Source organism: Macaca thibetana, chromosome 14 (assembly GCF_024542745.1).
Source record: "Macaca thibetana thibetana isolate TM-01 chromosome 14, ASM2454274v1, whole genome shotgun sequence".
NCBI lineage: Eukaryota > Metazoa > Chordata > Mammalia > Primates > Cercopithecidae > Macaca > Macaca thibetana.
The window spans coordinates 124020523-124037180 of record NC_065591.1 but is presented as its reverse complement, the minus strand read 5'-3'; the positions used below and the strand labels follow the sequence as shown (position 1 = coordinate 124037180).

At 40.3% G+C, this 16658-nt stretch overlaps 1 protein-coding gene across 7 annotated transcripts in view; it reads left to right on the top strand.

Moving 5' to 3' along the window:
- OPCML (opioid binding protein/cell adhesion molecule like) overlaps positions 1-16658 on the top strand; it is a 1153441-nt gene that overhangs the window by 811970 nt on the left and 324813 nt on the right. The window lies entirely within an intron of this gene.

Here is a 16658-nt window from a genome sequence, read left to right as displayed (position 1 = left end):
GTAGGACCCCCTTTTTCAGATCAGTATCACTGAGATGAGTGAGTCACAAAAGGCTGGTCTGAATCCATTTTGCAGGAAAGACCTAATCCCGACCTCTGGCTGTCTCTGTCTACTCAGCCCTCGTGGGTGAGGCCAGGGAGGCAGCAGTGGAAATAATAAGTGGGGTTAGACAGACCTGAGTCAGAAACCCAGCTCTGAGATGCGGAGGGACCCTGGGCAAACACCTTACCCCTGAGACGCAGAGGTGGGGGGAGGAGTGGGTGTAAACGCCGATGAGAGTGGTGTCTCCTCACAGAGCTTTGTGGGAGAATAAATGAGATGCTTGTGTAAGTCCTGTGACACGATATTTTCCCTTCTTTTTGTCAAAACAAACAAACAAACAAACAAAATAAAAACAAAAAAACAGAGGTCTTTTACAAACAGTTTAAAGAATCATGACAAAAGCCTCAAGTTCCGACTGTTGTTAGCAGTGGCTCTGTCCTGAGTGTGAAACATCACTTTTCTCCTTGTCTGTTACTTGGAGCCAGGAAATTTGGGGTTGGTGAGACAAGGGAATTTTCTGTTAGTTAAAAAACAAACAAACAAACAAACAAAAAACAACTTTGTGAAGAGCTCGGGGAGGGCAAACCTGGAGGTGCTGGGCCTCCACAGCTGCTCAGAGCAGAACCCTGCTGGGCCTGTCCAGCTGTCCCCAGGGACAGACCTTCCTCATCTGCCATCTCTGGAGTGGCTCCCTTGGAGAGGCAGTTGGCACCAGTGTTCCTGCCCACTATGCAAGCCCATCTCTTAGAGGCTGGGAGGCAGGAGGATCCTTTCTGAAAGCTTCTGTTGCTATGTTTCTGCTCTGAGTGCCACTCTGTCCCTGTCACAGACCCCTTTCGTTGACCCTGAATACCTAACCAGGATCTCACAGACACTGCTTCCACCTGGCCTGACACCCGCCTCCTTAATTACACCGCACTCACACATTCAACGTGAAACAGCCCTGGAGGCTGCACCGCCTCCAAGAGCCAGGGAAGTGGTTGGGAAGATGGAGAAAAAAACCTCAAGAAAGCTTAAGACCATTGTCCTTTTCTTTTCTTTCTTTCTTTCTTTTTTTTTTTTTTTTGCAAGACAGCAGTGCCTTTTGCAGCACTTTTAAATGGTTGCCAGGGAAACAGAGCAAGGGAGAGGAGAAAGGTTACATGGATGCTGGATAAAGCTAATGCACTTTTTCAAAACATCAACTGACAAGTGCTTAAGGCTCCAGGGCTTCTGGCAATGTCTCATTTTCAAAGTTTCCCTGACAGAGCCGCAAGTACCTTGGTGTCATCATTAACAGTATTTTAATCGTTTGTACACTACAGTTTGTCCATGCTGGACCACAGGTCCGGAAGCCTTGGCGTGAAGGAGCTTGGCTCTGAAGAAATCATCTCTAGCTTCCTCTCCCTGGAAGTAAGAGGACAGTGACTGAAATGCAGCCACAGGCCATGAAGTCTACTGTGTGTGAGAAGATGTGTGTGGCTGCGTGAGTGTGAGAGTGTGAAAAAGACTGGTGCAGCAGTGAGCCTACCCACAGACATTGCTCCCAGGGCTGTGGTTCCTGGACGAGCTGCCTGCTCTGCCATATCCTGAATATTTAGGGGCTCGTTGCCTTCCTCAAGCTTGCTCATGAATGTTGATTCAAACTTCGTTTTGCCATTGTGGCCTCTAAAGAGTATATATAACCTTGGCTCTCTGGAGCATTCCCCCACTTTATATTTTGGGTGTCCCCTCAGCATTTACTTGCGCCCTTTGTACTGTATTGCTTTGCGCATGCTTATGTATTGTCTTGGGCTCTTACACCTCTGTATATTTTCTGTATATTTTCTAGTGGAGTCTCATGTATGGTTCTCCACGGCAGTGCCTAATGCAGCCTAACTTTTAGTCAATGCATAACACATGCTCAATGCCTACACACTGTGCCTTTCTCAATAACAGGCAAAAGGGTCTTCTGAACTGATGAGTGTTGAGACCTTCCATTTGGCCCTCTGTATCAATGCTTACAGCAGCCTGGCTAGCATGGGTCATGGCTAGAGGTGGAGACAAAGTTTGAAGTGAGCTAAGACCATATCCTCAGGAAAGTGCTGAGTTGAAATACTGGAAAGAACCATTTTAAGAGAGGTGGACACTGGAATGATGTCCTAAAAGTTCAAAGCTGGGAGGCAAAAGTTTCAAAATAAAAGCAAGGAGGGGGAGACAGTGATGGCTGGAAAAACTTCAGCTGGAGTCAATGGATTGTCTTTATGGACAAGCAAGTGCATAAAAAATGGGCCAGGAGTCCCCCAGACTGGCACAGAGTGGTTAAGTGGCTTGCCTAAAATCAGTTGAGGAGTTGCAACATAGGCACATATTTTCTCTCTTCAAATTCTTTGTTTTTGGTCTACTACCTTTGTGTGAGCCATAATATAATTTAAAACGTAGTGAATACTAACTGTGGGCAGAATAGGCTAATGAAGCTTTGCTACCTAGACCAGGGTAGACATATATGGCAAGGATCCCTTAGCATGAGGTGATTAGAGTAGGTACACATGGCACAAGGCATTCTGCTATGTATAAGGTCCACTGTCCTGGAAAGACTTTCTGCCTGGGAGAACAGTCTTCTAATGCTGTCTTGTCTTCTAGAATGCAATCTGAGTTTGTGGCAAGATAGAAATGAATAGAGACATTTTTTTTGCCCCTGTGTGTCACGTAGATGCTACTGATATAACGGGAAACTTTTAAGGCTACTTTTCACACGAACATGGAGGGAGACCTCAGTGGAAAGCAATTATGATTTAACCTCGGGAAGACATCCCCCTGTTCTGAGGAATGTGGAATAAAATGTGAGACCAGCAGGCTTGATTAATCCATGTTTTATTCTGGATTGTAATACAGAAGCTTTGCTTTTCCTTTGGATTCCAGGAAGAGAAGTAGTTATATCCTTCTAATCTGATCAAGGAGATGGAAAGGGTCATTTCTTTTTGAAAAGTATTTTAGGAAAGAAAATTTCACGATTCTACTTTTGTGCAATTTCTTAAAATATTTTCAGGCGAGACGTTCTTCTGCTCTGATCTGATCAGATGCCCTTCCCACAATCCCTCCTTCCTGGAGAGTTTCTGAGGGAGGTGTGAAAATACTGACATTGGGGATGGGGTGGGAAATGCCTCTTTATTACTGGAAGTTCCAGTTTCCAACATATCCCAGTGCTGATCTGGTAGAGCTGGTATGGGGTGTGCAGTCTACTTCCTTTTGAACCTAAGTCTCAAGTATTTACCATTTTCTGTATGGTTCAATAATGAAGTAATAACCAACATTATCAAGCAGGGAAAAAGGGGGAGCCCAGGCAAAAGACCTTGGCTCTGCTCACCAGTTCCTGAGCATAATGTGAAAGAAAGTCCATTCACGAGCATGACATTGTCATGCACCAGAACCCTGCCTGTTAGAAACATGGCCCTATCGTCTGATCAGTCACATTGATGACTCCACTGATCTTGGGAATACATAAGAATTTGAGAAGGAAGCAGAAGGAAAAGTGGGCAGAGAACAAATCTAGAGAAAATGTTTACTACGATGTATTGTAATTTACCTGGAATTCCGACCCAACCTGTTTTGGATGGAACTAGGTGTCTTAAGATTTAATATTATAGCATAATTGTACTTCAGTATTTTGAAGGAATTATTATATACTTATACATTGTATATGATTACATTGTATGTAATACACATTATATATAATGTATAAGTATATAATATATATTATTAAAAGTATATAAAATATATGAGTCATCACAACTTTTGCATTAGTAGTGTCTTGGTTGGCATGGGGTGCTATACCAAAAATACCAGAGATAGAGTGGCTTAAATAGCAGGAATTTATTTCTGCTAGTTGTAGAGGCTGGGAATTCCAAGATCACGGTGCCAGAAGATCTTGTGTCTGGTGAAGAGCCACTTCCTGGCTTGTAGAGAGTTGTCTTCCAGCTATGTGCTCACATGATTGAGGGAGGGACGTCTCAGTCTCCTTCACTTCTTCATAAAAGACTAATACCATCACTGGGACTCCATCTTTGTGAATTTATCTAAACCACATAACTTCTCAAAAGCCCCACTTCCTAAAGCCATCTCATTGGTGCTTAGGGTTTCAACATATGAATTTTGGAGAGACATAAACATGTAGTCTTTAATAACAGCTAGTAAGACCACTCTTGAGTTGGTGCAGTGATCCGTTGGAATAGTAGCATGTGGGTAGGACTGTGGTTACGTCGGATGCAGTGATCCGTTGGAATAGTAGCATGTGGATAGGACTGTGGTTACGTCAGGTGCAGTGATCCATTGGAATAGTAGCATGTGGACAGGACTGTGGTTACATCAGGTGTAGTGATCCATTGGAATAGTAACCATGTGAACAGGACTGTGGTTATGTCAGGTGCAGTGATCTGTTGGAATAGTAGCCATGTGGATAGGACTGAGGTTACGTCAGGTGCAGTGATCCGTTGGAATAGTAGCATGTGGATAGGACTGTGGTTACGTCAGGTGCAGTGATCCATTGGAATAGTAACCACGTGGACAGGACTGTGGTTATGTCAGGTGCAGTGATCTGTTGGAATAGTAGCCATGTGGATAGGACTGTGGTTACGTCACTGACTGGGTATTCACAGCATAGAAAATGACATTATCTCACACCAGGAAGTCATGACAGGAAGTCATTTTTGAATTATCAAAATGCTTTTATTATTTATTTTTTAATTTTTTTTTTGAGACGGAGTTTTGCTCTTGTTGCCCAGGCTGGAGTGCAATGGTGCAATCTCGGCTCAACGCAACCTCTACCTCCTGGGTTCCAGTGATTCTCCTGCCTCAGCCACCCGAGTAGCTGGGATTACAGGCATGCACCACCATGCCCAGCTAATTTTGTATTTTTTTTAGTAGAGACGGGGTTTCTCCATGTTGGTCAGGCTGTTCTCAAACTCCTGAGCTCAGGTGATCTGCCTGCCTCGGCCTCCCAAAGTGCTGGGATTACATGCATGAGCCACTGCACCCAGTCCAAAATGCTTTTAATTATCATGATATGATTTTTAAATGAATGATTATCGAAAATATATTTAGAACAATGCCAATGTCCAAATGCCTTTAGTGATTAGAGTTGAAATTATAATATTATAGGGACTTAAGTTATATGGATTAAAGAACGATTATTGTATAGTTTCACAGTCCTTGGCATTTTTTAAAGAGCCTTACCTATTGCCTCATTTAATTCTCATAACAATCCTCAGTGGTTAGAACAACTATCCTTTTGTGGGAGAAGAATCGAGTCATGCCACTTGATGGACACGAGCACAGACCTGCACGTTGAGCTCATGTCTGTATGATTCTCAGGATCATGTTCTTTCTAATATCCTAAAGCGTCCAAACTGTTTTCAAGTTTTTAACCTAGGTGTGCTAAGAAAACATTCAGGCGTCTGAGTGGGGAAACTGGTTTACCGATGAGCCTGTTTAGTTTGTTTCAGAGGTAACTGATGATGGAGCATACAGAGTTTCAGAAGACAGAGGTACTGAACTGAAGGCTGGCTGGGTGTGCTCACCTCAATTTGAGAGTCTTTGGAAGTGAGTGCATGAGACAGGATAAGTTCTGTCAGGCTCAGGATATACTGGGTTGCAAACAGCAAAGGCTTCCTTAGGTAATATCACTTATGAGGAATACAGACACCAGGAAAAGGTAAGACAAATAGGATACTGAACCCTCTGTCACCCATGCTGGCACCCAGTGGATGCTGGATTTGAACTTTGAGCTTCACGTCATACTGTCCCTTCATCACATTGCCCTTTCAGCAACCAACTTGAGAGTGAGGATTGGGTGCTGCATATTGTTATATCTCAAATACCTGGCATATCATCTGACACAAAGTAAACATTTAATAAATGTGTGTTGAGAAATTGAACTCGTAAGTGAATCCATAACTACTTTGGAATAAATACAGATCTCTGGTTGCCAACTTCCCAGGAAATGTTGTAGTTTAGAATTGTGTTCTTGTTTTTATAATGTCTCCCCTTCATGGCTTCTGTTTATTTTTTAAAAATTAAATGGTATGAAAATTAATTTTATTTTGAGAATATTTTAAGAAGTTATGGCCCCACAGAGATATTCTGGCACATTATGAAACAGACTTTGGGAATCACTGACCTAGATACAGTAGCAAGGTGATAGGTGCTACATAAATATAATAAATTATACTGAGAGGGCTCCCCAGGCCTTTCTCTCCTACCAGTGCAGATGGTACAGCAATAGTCTGAAGAAACATTGAAGAATGTCTCAGGGCAGAATAACTTAACACCTTGGGCTGCTTTTTCTAGCCATATTCAAATTGTTTTATTTAATACAAAACCCATTCATTCAACAAATATACACTAATGGAGTGTGTTTGTTTATGATATGCCAGACAAAAGATGAGGCTCTGAGAAAGTAACAGTGAACCAAGCTTGCCTGGTCTTCCTATTGCCATGAAGCTGATAGCCAAGGGACAGGGGAAGACCAGACTTAATTAAAGGAGCACATAAATAGATACATCATAGATACGTTGTTGTTAGTTTCACTCCTTCAGTTAAAATGCAGGTAGTAAGAATAAGTCAGCTCTACTCTTAGCATCTTTTCCTGACTATTTATCCTTTGACACCTGCTTCTTCCTTTTCTTTCTGTACCCCCTGACTCTTCTAAGCACTATGCAAATTTAGAAGTGACAGGTTAGATCCAAATACTGATCAAGTTGTATGTGTGTGTGTGTGTGTGTGTGTGTGTGTGTATATATATATATATATATATATATTTTTTTTTTTTTGCATAGGGTGGGAGAAATAGATAAACAATAATCGAATAACACCTGCCTTTTTTATGATTGTACTCCTGTAGTGGAAGTGCAATCTGCTTGTTAAAATAGGTCGAATAAGCAAAAACAAGTCCAAGTGACTGAGCTGTACCAAAACACTGATGAGGTCCAGAGGGGCATTGATTTTGATTGTACTTTAAGACTTAGTACATATTTAATTATGATTATAATGATGATAAGTTAGCTTTGGGCTCTGGTACATTTGAGAGATAACATCATTTAAGAATTCAGAAAATAATATAATGTACACAAATTTTTATCCTCATCTTTCCTTTTCAATCTTCTTATCACATACTCTCTTCCCTTGCCTCCACCCCAACGTACACAAATACACAACATCTTGATCATCTGGCTATCAGCTGGTGGGATTTTCCAGGAGATAATTATTAGGTTGGTATTATGTCCCACCCATGAAATTTTCTGCATCTGCAGCAGTACTTTTCTTGGCTATAGCTGGTTGATTGGTGCCTGTGGGTAGTTCTTTTTCAGACATCACAGCTGTTTACAAAGTTTGTTCCAGAATACTAGTTAGGGAAGAAAAAACTTTTTCTTCTACCCACTTAGGTTCATTGCCTGGGACCTGGCAAATTATACTGACAAAATAAAGACAAAGAGGACAAAAACATAATGTATTTACAAAGGCAGCATGCAAACATGTGGGAAGGAATCCAGTGATAAGGGACAAAAGAGTGCTTAGGACTTGGGATTCTATAACATCTTAACAAAGAATGATAAATGTATAGGGAAGTGACAAGACAGAGGAAAAGAGGATTAGGCTTTTTGGGGTGACAAACTGTGGCGAGATAAATATATGGGGAAAAGTAATTAAAGATACAAGTTATTTCAGTAAGATTTGTTATGTAGATTCTGCTTGGCGTCATTTCTGATCTGATAGGAATTGAGTTATCTCGGGTTATTAAGTGTCTAAGCCTGCTTTTAGGCAAACGTGCTGGGGTTGGGGGGTGGGAAGCTTTTTTGCTATGTGCTCTTGCTCAACTGTTTTCAGCTCAAAATCATCTCTATGCAAAGTGGCATGTTTTGGGTTAGCATATTTTGATCCTCTTCATTAGTAACCCTTCTTGACATTCTCACCTTTCTGAGAGTTCAATACAAGGTTGAAGGTACCACATGCTACTACAGTCTTTGATTAGTTTGGTTTTTCATTAATGTAAAATAGCTGATTTCACTGCAAAATGATGAAGAGGCTTAAAACAAACCACTTTCAATAAAGGATGAGTCTTCTGTTTTCAACACACCAGGAGCTGTAAGTAACTACAGTATGACAAACAGAGCTCTGATTCTACAGAACCACAGGGAGCTGCTTCCTAACATGGACACTGTAGAAGGAAGCGCAACCCAAACTGAGAAGTCCATTAGGCTTGTGGAGGACAGGCTATAGGTTCCTCCATGAAGATCACACTTTCACGTTACAAGTTTTATAAGTCACAGGACATTCTTTATAGAATTAGACATTTAGATATTCCTTGGTCACCTCAAGCTGAAAAATAAAATAGCAAGTTTACACTAGTGGAAGATGTATGCACTTGTGTGTATGAGTGAAGCGGGAGGGTATTTAAACTTCTTAGACCAAAGAATGCAGTCTACTCTTCAACAGATAAGCTTGTAAAACTTTATGGCACTTAGGAATTTTCTGGTCCTAAGCATGAAGCACAGGTGATACTATACACTTAAAAGGGTGTACTGCAAAAGAATAGACAGAGTTTTGAGGTTTGGATCCTGGCTTCACTAGTTCTTCATTATTCAAATACAGGTAAGGCGCTTAGCTTCTCAGTCCATGTCTCCTTCTCTAAATTGAGAATAGCAATGCTTGCCACTCCAGCACATTGCCTGATCTCAGTGCATGCTCCCTACCTCTTAGCTTTGTCCAGAGCAGAGCTATCTAGGTGTCCTACAGAGGGAGAGCTAAGTGTCTGATTAATATTGAGCAGTTAGATGAGGGAAGGGAGACAGTGGAAGACTGCGGGCAATTTATAGAGGTGAAAGATAGGAACACCCCTTGACTTCATTCTGAGCATAGAGATACAAACGACTTTGCTCCAACAAATGCCACCATTTCCACTTTTGATCTCTAGTTTACCAACTTTCTTTCTTTTCTTTCCAATTTCATTGAATCCCATAGCATCTCAGAGTTTATTCTAAGACTATACTGGAATAAGGAATAAATTTGTCTTGTTGCTGTTTAGAATGACCAAGGACTTTTTTGACACAGTAATTTTGCCCAAGAAAAATTTTCATGAAGAAAAAGTTCAAAAGTAGAAGGAAACTCTCTACACAGTATGATTTTTAATTGGAGAAAAAGTAAAAGTAAAGGTCAGCAATATGGGAATGGCTAAGCAAATTATCCTATATTCATTCAAAGAGCTATTTTAAATAGGAATTATGAAGAACATATAGTGTCACATAAATGATTATAGTAGAATAATTGTTAGGATGGAAATTATAAATTTTTCTTATATTCTAGCTATATAATTATTCTCATTCACATATCCACAAATATTAGCACATGTAAGATCTAATAGAGTATATGATGTGTCAAAAAGTTGGGATCATGTGATTTTTCATCTCTATTGTCTTTATAACTGCTATTATATTTGTAAAACAACAAAAACTCTGGGGAATAAGTACTATGGGACAAAAAACTGCAATCCAAGGATTAATCTTTTGCCCTTGAAAAATAAAAGAGGAGAGAGATCTCTCTTTGGAATCTAATTTTACTATACTTTCTATTCTTATTTTTATAAACTTTGACCTCCTTGCAAACCACAAACCTGTAGTTATGGAAGAATCTGGAGACTAGGCAGTGTGTTCTTTTTCTTTTTTTCCAGTCACACTACTAACTACTAACCAGGAGACATCAGTGTCCACATGGAGATAATTCAACACCTTGATTTGAGATGTTCTTTTCATCTCCAAGGAACAAAATCCACTTGACTTTCACCATTCCTGTTCCACAACCACAAACTGGACATTTCATCACCAGAGAATTGTAATAGTTATCTATTGCTATATACCAATGACTTGGAAAATTATCATATTGCAATAATGATAATAGTTTCATCATCTCAGTTTCTGCAGGTCAGGCATGCATGAGTGTCTCCGCTGGGTGGTTCCAGCTCTGAGTCTCTCAGGAGGTTGTCGTGAATATATCAAATGGGGCAGTAGTCATAAGGGCTTACCTGGGGCTGAAGGATCTGCTCACTAGTGCTTTGGCAAGTTGGCATTGACCACTGACAGGAGGCTTTAAGTTCATATCATGTGTCCCTCTCTATAAGGCTGTTTGAATGTCCCCATGACATGGCAGTGATCCGAGAAAGAGATCGTGGTAGACACTTCAATGTCTTTTATGATGTAATTTCAGGAGGTACCCATTGTCACTTCTGCTGTAGTTCATTGGACACACAAATCAACATAATTCAGTGTGGAAGGGTTCTGTAGTGGGGCATAATTACCAGGAGGCAAGGATGGTTGGGGGCATTTTAGAAGTTGGCCATCACAGTTCACCCTCTGTCCCTTAATGATTCATATTCCTCCAAAACGTAAAATGCACTTATCCCCTCCCAAAGCACAGAAAACTTTTACCCCATTACAGCATCTGCTTGGAATTCAGAATCTCATCACTTACATCAGTTCTAGGTGAGGATGATGGTCCTTCAGTGTGCTTCCTTCCATATAGCCTTGAGTAGCTTCTCTTAATCACCAGACCTAAGAACTGAAGAGACAGTTGTTCCTGCTCCCCCCACCCCACACACCTCCACACACACTCTCACACACATTCAACATGTCACAGAGGGACAGGCATAGCATAATCACTATCAATTGTCCCATTCAAAAAAGAGGACAACAGGATGTACATAGGAGTTGCTGGTTCATAATCATTCTGAAATCCAGCAAGTACAAAATCCTTGATTCAGACACAAGGTCGGGGCTGTTTCTCCATGGTTCTTAGCTCTGTCCTCTGGGCTCTTGATTTTACCTTCTCAGTCATCTTTTCTTTCCCTTTAAAGATAGTCTTATTCACAACTGAGTGTTTCTTTTTCCAGCTACTTCTTGTGTGTAGATGTTTGGGCGTCCAAAGATCTCTTTAATTTTTTACCATCTCTGTTTTTTTTCAATCCAATCTGACAGGATACCGGTCAATAAAATTCTTTTGTGGCTGGGCGCAGTGGCTCACGCCTGTAATCCCAGCACTTTGCGAGGCTGAGGCGGGTGGATCACAAGGTCAGGAGTTCGAGACCATTCTGGCTAACACGGTGAAACCCCATTTCTACTAAAAAATACAAAAAATTAGCCTGGTGTGATGGCAGGCACCTGTAGTCCCAGCTTCTTGGGAGGCTGAACAGGAGAATGGCGTGAACCCAGGAGGCGAGCTTGCAGTGAGCTGAGATGGCGCTACTGCACTCCAGCCTGGGCAACAGAGTGAGACTCCGTCTCAAAAAAATAAATAAATAAATAAAAATAAAAAACAAAATAAAATAAAATAAAAAATTTGTGAGATGTATAGGTCCCTTGTGAGTACTACTGAGGTTCATTTTATTAGAAGAAAAAATACTCAACAATCTCTTCCAGAGAAGTCTTTGTCTGTCTTGGGTTTCTGCCCTTGGACAAACTTGCAAACTTGTAAGAAGCCACATTGTCTTACTGAATGGTTCTCTGAGGCGCCAACCTAAATCTTTCTGAGATCTTAACAGAAGATTTCACAACTACACTCTCAGTTTAATGTTTAATATCAAGTTTTCCTGATCGTTTCCTAGGTTGTATTTTTTCCCAGAAGCTATTTAAAAATTTTTTTAATATCAATCACCATCTAGAGCTTCTGGGAATATTCAAAACCATTATGCTCTGGGTCCTTTATATTTAAAAGTGTTTTCTCTAGTTCATCTCTCATTTTAGTATAAAAAACATGAAAACTTAAGTACGCCTTCAACTCTGCCTGGAAATCTTATCTAGATCACCTAGTTTGTTAGATTTTCTACTTTTATATGTTGCAGGCAATAGTTTTGCTAAGCTTTCTGCCCCACATAATAGCAATCACCTTTCTTTCAGTTTCTAGTGACATTTTTTTTCACAATTTTGTTTAGGCTTTCTGTAACGTTCATCAATATGCTGTAGCCTTTGCATTATCTGTACTTTATGTTTTTACAGTTGGCAGCACCCCTTTTCTAGGCACCAAATTTTGTATTAATTACTTATTGCTATGTAGCAAATTACTCCCAATTTGTAGTGGATTGAAACCACTATAATGTTTGTCTCATACAAGTTCTGTGGGTCAGAAATTCAAGAATAAGTTAGATGAGTGATTCAGGCTTGAGTTTCTCATGAAGATGCAGTCATGTCTGCATCTTAAGGCATGACTAGAACTGGAGGATCCACTTCCAAGGTGGTTCACTCATATGGCTGGCAACTGACTGCTGGCTATTGGTAGGATGCCTCAATTCCCCACATTGTGGGTTTCTTGGTCAGCTTGAATGATTTCATAACATGGTGTCTGGCTTCCTCCAGAGTGAGTCATTCAAGAAAGACCAAGGTGGAAACTGCAATGCCTTTTATGGTGTTACTGTGGGAGTCGGAAACCATCAAGTCTGACACATTTTACTGGATGCACAGGCCTCTCTGGATTCTGTGTAGGAGGGTTCTACTTAAGAAAGTGGGGATTGCTGTGGAATAGGGGAGGCATCTGGAGGGCTGGCTATCACAAGATTCTTTTTTTTTTTTTTTTTTTTGAGATGGAGTCTTTCTCTGCCGCCCAGGCTGGAGTGCAGTGGCACGATCTCAGCTCACTGCAAGCTCCACCTCCTGGGTTCATGCCATTCTCCTGCCTCAGCCTCCTGAGTAGCTGGGACTACAGGTGCCCGCCACCATGCCCGGCTAATTTTTTTGTATTTTTAGTAGAGACGGGGTTTCACCGTGTTAGCCAGGATGGTCTCGATCTCCTGACCTCATGATCCACCCGCCTAGGCTTCCCAAAGTGCTGGGATTACAGGCTTGAGCCACCGCCCCCGGCCAAGATTCTTTATCTCAAAATCTGAAACTCCATAGCTCCAGCTGGAGTTTCAGCCATATGAGTGAACCACCTTGGAAGTGGGTCCTCCAGTTCTAGTCATACCTTCAGATGCAGACATCATGACTGCATGTTCATGAGAAACTCAAGCCTGAACCACTCATCTAACTTATTCTTGAATTTCTGACCCACAATAAATGAATATTCAATAAATCTTCATTTATTGAATATTTACCATATATCAAGAATTATGATAAGTATTTAGATAGGTTATTGTATCTAGTGTTCATAAAAACACTCTGAGATAAATGTTATTATCCTATCATACACATAAGAAAACTGAGTCACATAAAATTTAAGTAATTCACTCAATGTCATACACCTAGGCATGGTAAGGCTGGAATTTAATTTTAATTCAGTGTAATTCAAAATTTTGAGATTTTAACTCTGAATTGATACTGCTTTTGACTGTCTCATATATTCCTTCTCAGTACACCTGCCTTCAACTTTATAGATTTCTAGTCCTGTTTTCTCCCAATCTGTCAGCATCTTCCTGGGCTAGTTTCTTTTCTTGCCCAGCTCATCTCATCTCTTTATCAGCACACCTTGCTCTCTTTTGTAACCTTTGTGTTTTCTACAACAGTTACTACAGTGGATCAATATGACAGTCAAATTCTTTGTTTCATACCTAGGTTGCTGAGCTCAGGTGAAGAAAATGTCACACATTCTGGATTTGTGCCACTATTAATGTCTCTAGCTCCAGCTGAGCCCCTAAAGGCTGCACAATTATTTCTATCTTTGACCAGATCTCTTTCCCATTCTTAGGATTGCCATTCCAAACCTTCACTTCTCTTCTTGAACCGCATCCTGCCCTTTTCAATCTCAGCAAGTGGAATGATCTTCTAATTCCTCTCAGCTACATACATACATCCAATTTCTTTCCCCCGTTTCTAAATATTATGTGCCTCTTAGCAGACAAGCTCAAACATTCTACTTGTTATTTTAATCTTCTTTTGTTCATCTACTATGGGTCATTGCTATATGAATTATCTCCTTTTTCTTGTATCTATACCTCCCTTCGCCTTCTTACTGCCTGCTATCTCCTTTCCCTTAGTCATGTAGCTTCCATGACTTTAAATATCATTCTGAAAGAAATATCTAGCCAAGGCTTCTATTTTCTTTCTCAGTCACCCATCTTTGTTAAATGTTCACTCCCAGAATTATTTTGTCTTCATGATGATTTTTATCTTTTTGTGTGTTTGTAATAATAAAGTAAAACATATCATTGAGATAATGTGAAAAGAAATGAAAATTTATAACAAATAAAAAGCCTTCCACTCACCACCTCCCACTACTCCATCTCATCTTCCAGAGAAACTATCTTTCAATATTTTGTGTTTCTCCTTTTAATCATTCTGCCCTCAAAACCACTACTACTTCTGCGTCCTTTCCTCCTAAGCCCCAGCTACTTGCTTTCTGTTCTTCAAGTAAATTCCGCCAAGGCTGCTTCCATGATGGTCATCATTAATTTCTAAATACTGAACTCAATGGACACATTTCAGCCTGTGTCATTCAAGACTTTTCTGCTTTATTTCGTGCAGTTCAATTGTTCTCTGTCTCCTACTTTCTCGTAACCTAACAATCTCTCTTTGTTTGCTGTCCATGTGGGGCCTTTCTTTCAGGTCTCCTTTCTGGACTTCTCTCCCTGGAGCCTCCCCTTACACACTGGGGTTGTAGGGTGCCAGCTTTATTCCTCACTGTTGTCCTTCATCCTCCCTGAGAATTCATCTTTATCATCATCATTTTAACTACCTTTTCACGATGATGACTGTTATAGCCACATCTCCAGTGCAGACCTCTCTCCCGAGATGTATTTTGTGGAAATATCTCAAGCAGGAACCTCAGACTCAATACCCTCAAGATAAACCCATCAATCCCTCCCCATTTGCTACTTTGTCTATAACCCCTTTCTCCCTTAACAACACCACAATCTCTCTTAGCAAGTCTTGTCAGAAACCTGGGATTTGTCCACGAATTTTCCTTTCAGTTATCTCCCACTTAGGTGTATGACTTAGTAGTCTTTGGGGACAGTAGATTTTTGTTCTTAAATATTTTTTGAATCATTCACCTCTTTTCCAACTTCTGTAGTAGTGGCTTAATTTAGGTCTGTATTATTTTTGTTCGAACTTTAAAAACACATTCACCTCACTAGTACATCTGCCTATAAACATTCTCCCACCAACCCTTGCTGTTTCTCACCTTACGTCCCCATCTCCTCCAACAAGTACAGAGCTGACAATTCTCTTTGAACACAGTGTTCTCTTTAAAATAATACTTATTAAATCCATGCATGATTCCTCATGCTGCCAGCAAATTCAAATCCATTCTTTTAGTATGTATGGTTCACAATATTATCACACCCTGTAATTTTTCCAACCTCACCTTTCATCCCTCTTTCATATCCCACTACTTTTACCTCTATTTAATAATCCCAATACACCTATTTGCTTTGCATTTCCTACATGCAATTGACAATTGTACTTCTTTTTGCCGTTACATACATTGTGTTACCTTTCTAGAAGGCCTTCCTTAGTATCCCGACCCTGTTAGCTGCCTATTCATCTTCAAGAATCAACACAAAAATTGTAACAGTCTAATTTTCTGGAAAATCTTTTCTTAATTCCCCATCATAGTTAGATGCCCCTCTATGGACTAAAACAACACACTCCAATCATTGTAAGCCTAACGTGAAGACCCATAACCTTACAATGGCCTCACAATGCACCCAGAACATAGTGGGTGAATTATATAAATGTGCTGATTTTAGTGGATGAGTTAACATGCATAGACGTTACTCAACTTTTGATCATAGACTGGCTTATCTTTTGTAGTCTGTAGGGCAGTACACTGGTGCACATTTCTTTGTCTTAGTCTTATCTAAGAGAACCAAGCTTTATAACTCTTTAGACTAAAGGTGACTTGGATTGGCATCACCACCAGATTTATTAGGAGTGTTACACCTTTCTAGTAATTTTGGGGGTCTGTTTGGTTTGGGTCCATGTTCATTCCTAAACCACTCATTGTCCTGACTTTCTTGGGTCCTATGCTGGTTTTTGAGTCTTTAGATTTGTGCTGCCAATGCAGTGGCCACTACACATGAGTGACTAGTAAATTTAAATATACATTAATTAAAATTAAACATTTACTTTCTTAATCACCCTATCCATAGTTCAAAAATCCAACAACCATATGTGGTTACCCTACTGGACAGGACAGTTGATGGAACATTTCATCATCACAGAAAGCTCTCCTGAACTGCATAGCTCTAGATTCAAACAATAATAACAAAGCAGACAAAACAAACTAATGAAAAAACATACCTTTTTCTTACATAAAGGGCTATTTTTCCAGGTTCAAGACTATCCTGAGCTGATCTTTCCAAATCCTTTCTTCACATGTTCAGTTTGCCAGACTGATATTCACCAGCTGATTTTCTTTCTAAAAATACAGGCTTCATGTGATGTTATAAGCCAGCTTTGGGATTTAGTTTAATCTTCTTGGTGGCCAACTGGGGTCTTGGTGGTCAAGCAGATTTTAACCACTTTCTGTCCACACCTTGCGCCTGTCTTAATTTGGGCTGAAGGACACTCACATTTCCAGCTGATTTATGAAGCAGAGATTATGTCTGCTTTTGAGGCCAGTAAACATTCTAACATTCCCTGGTCCAGGTTATCAGAACAGCTCTCTTCCACAGAGAATTGTCC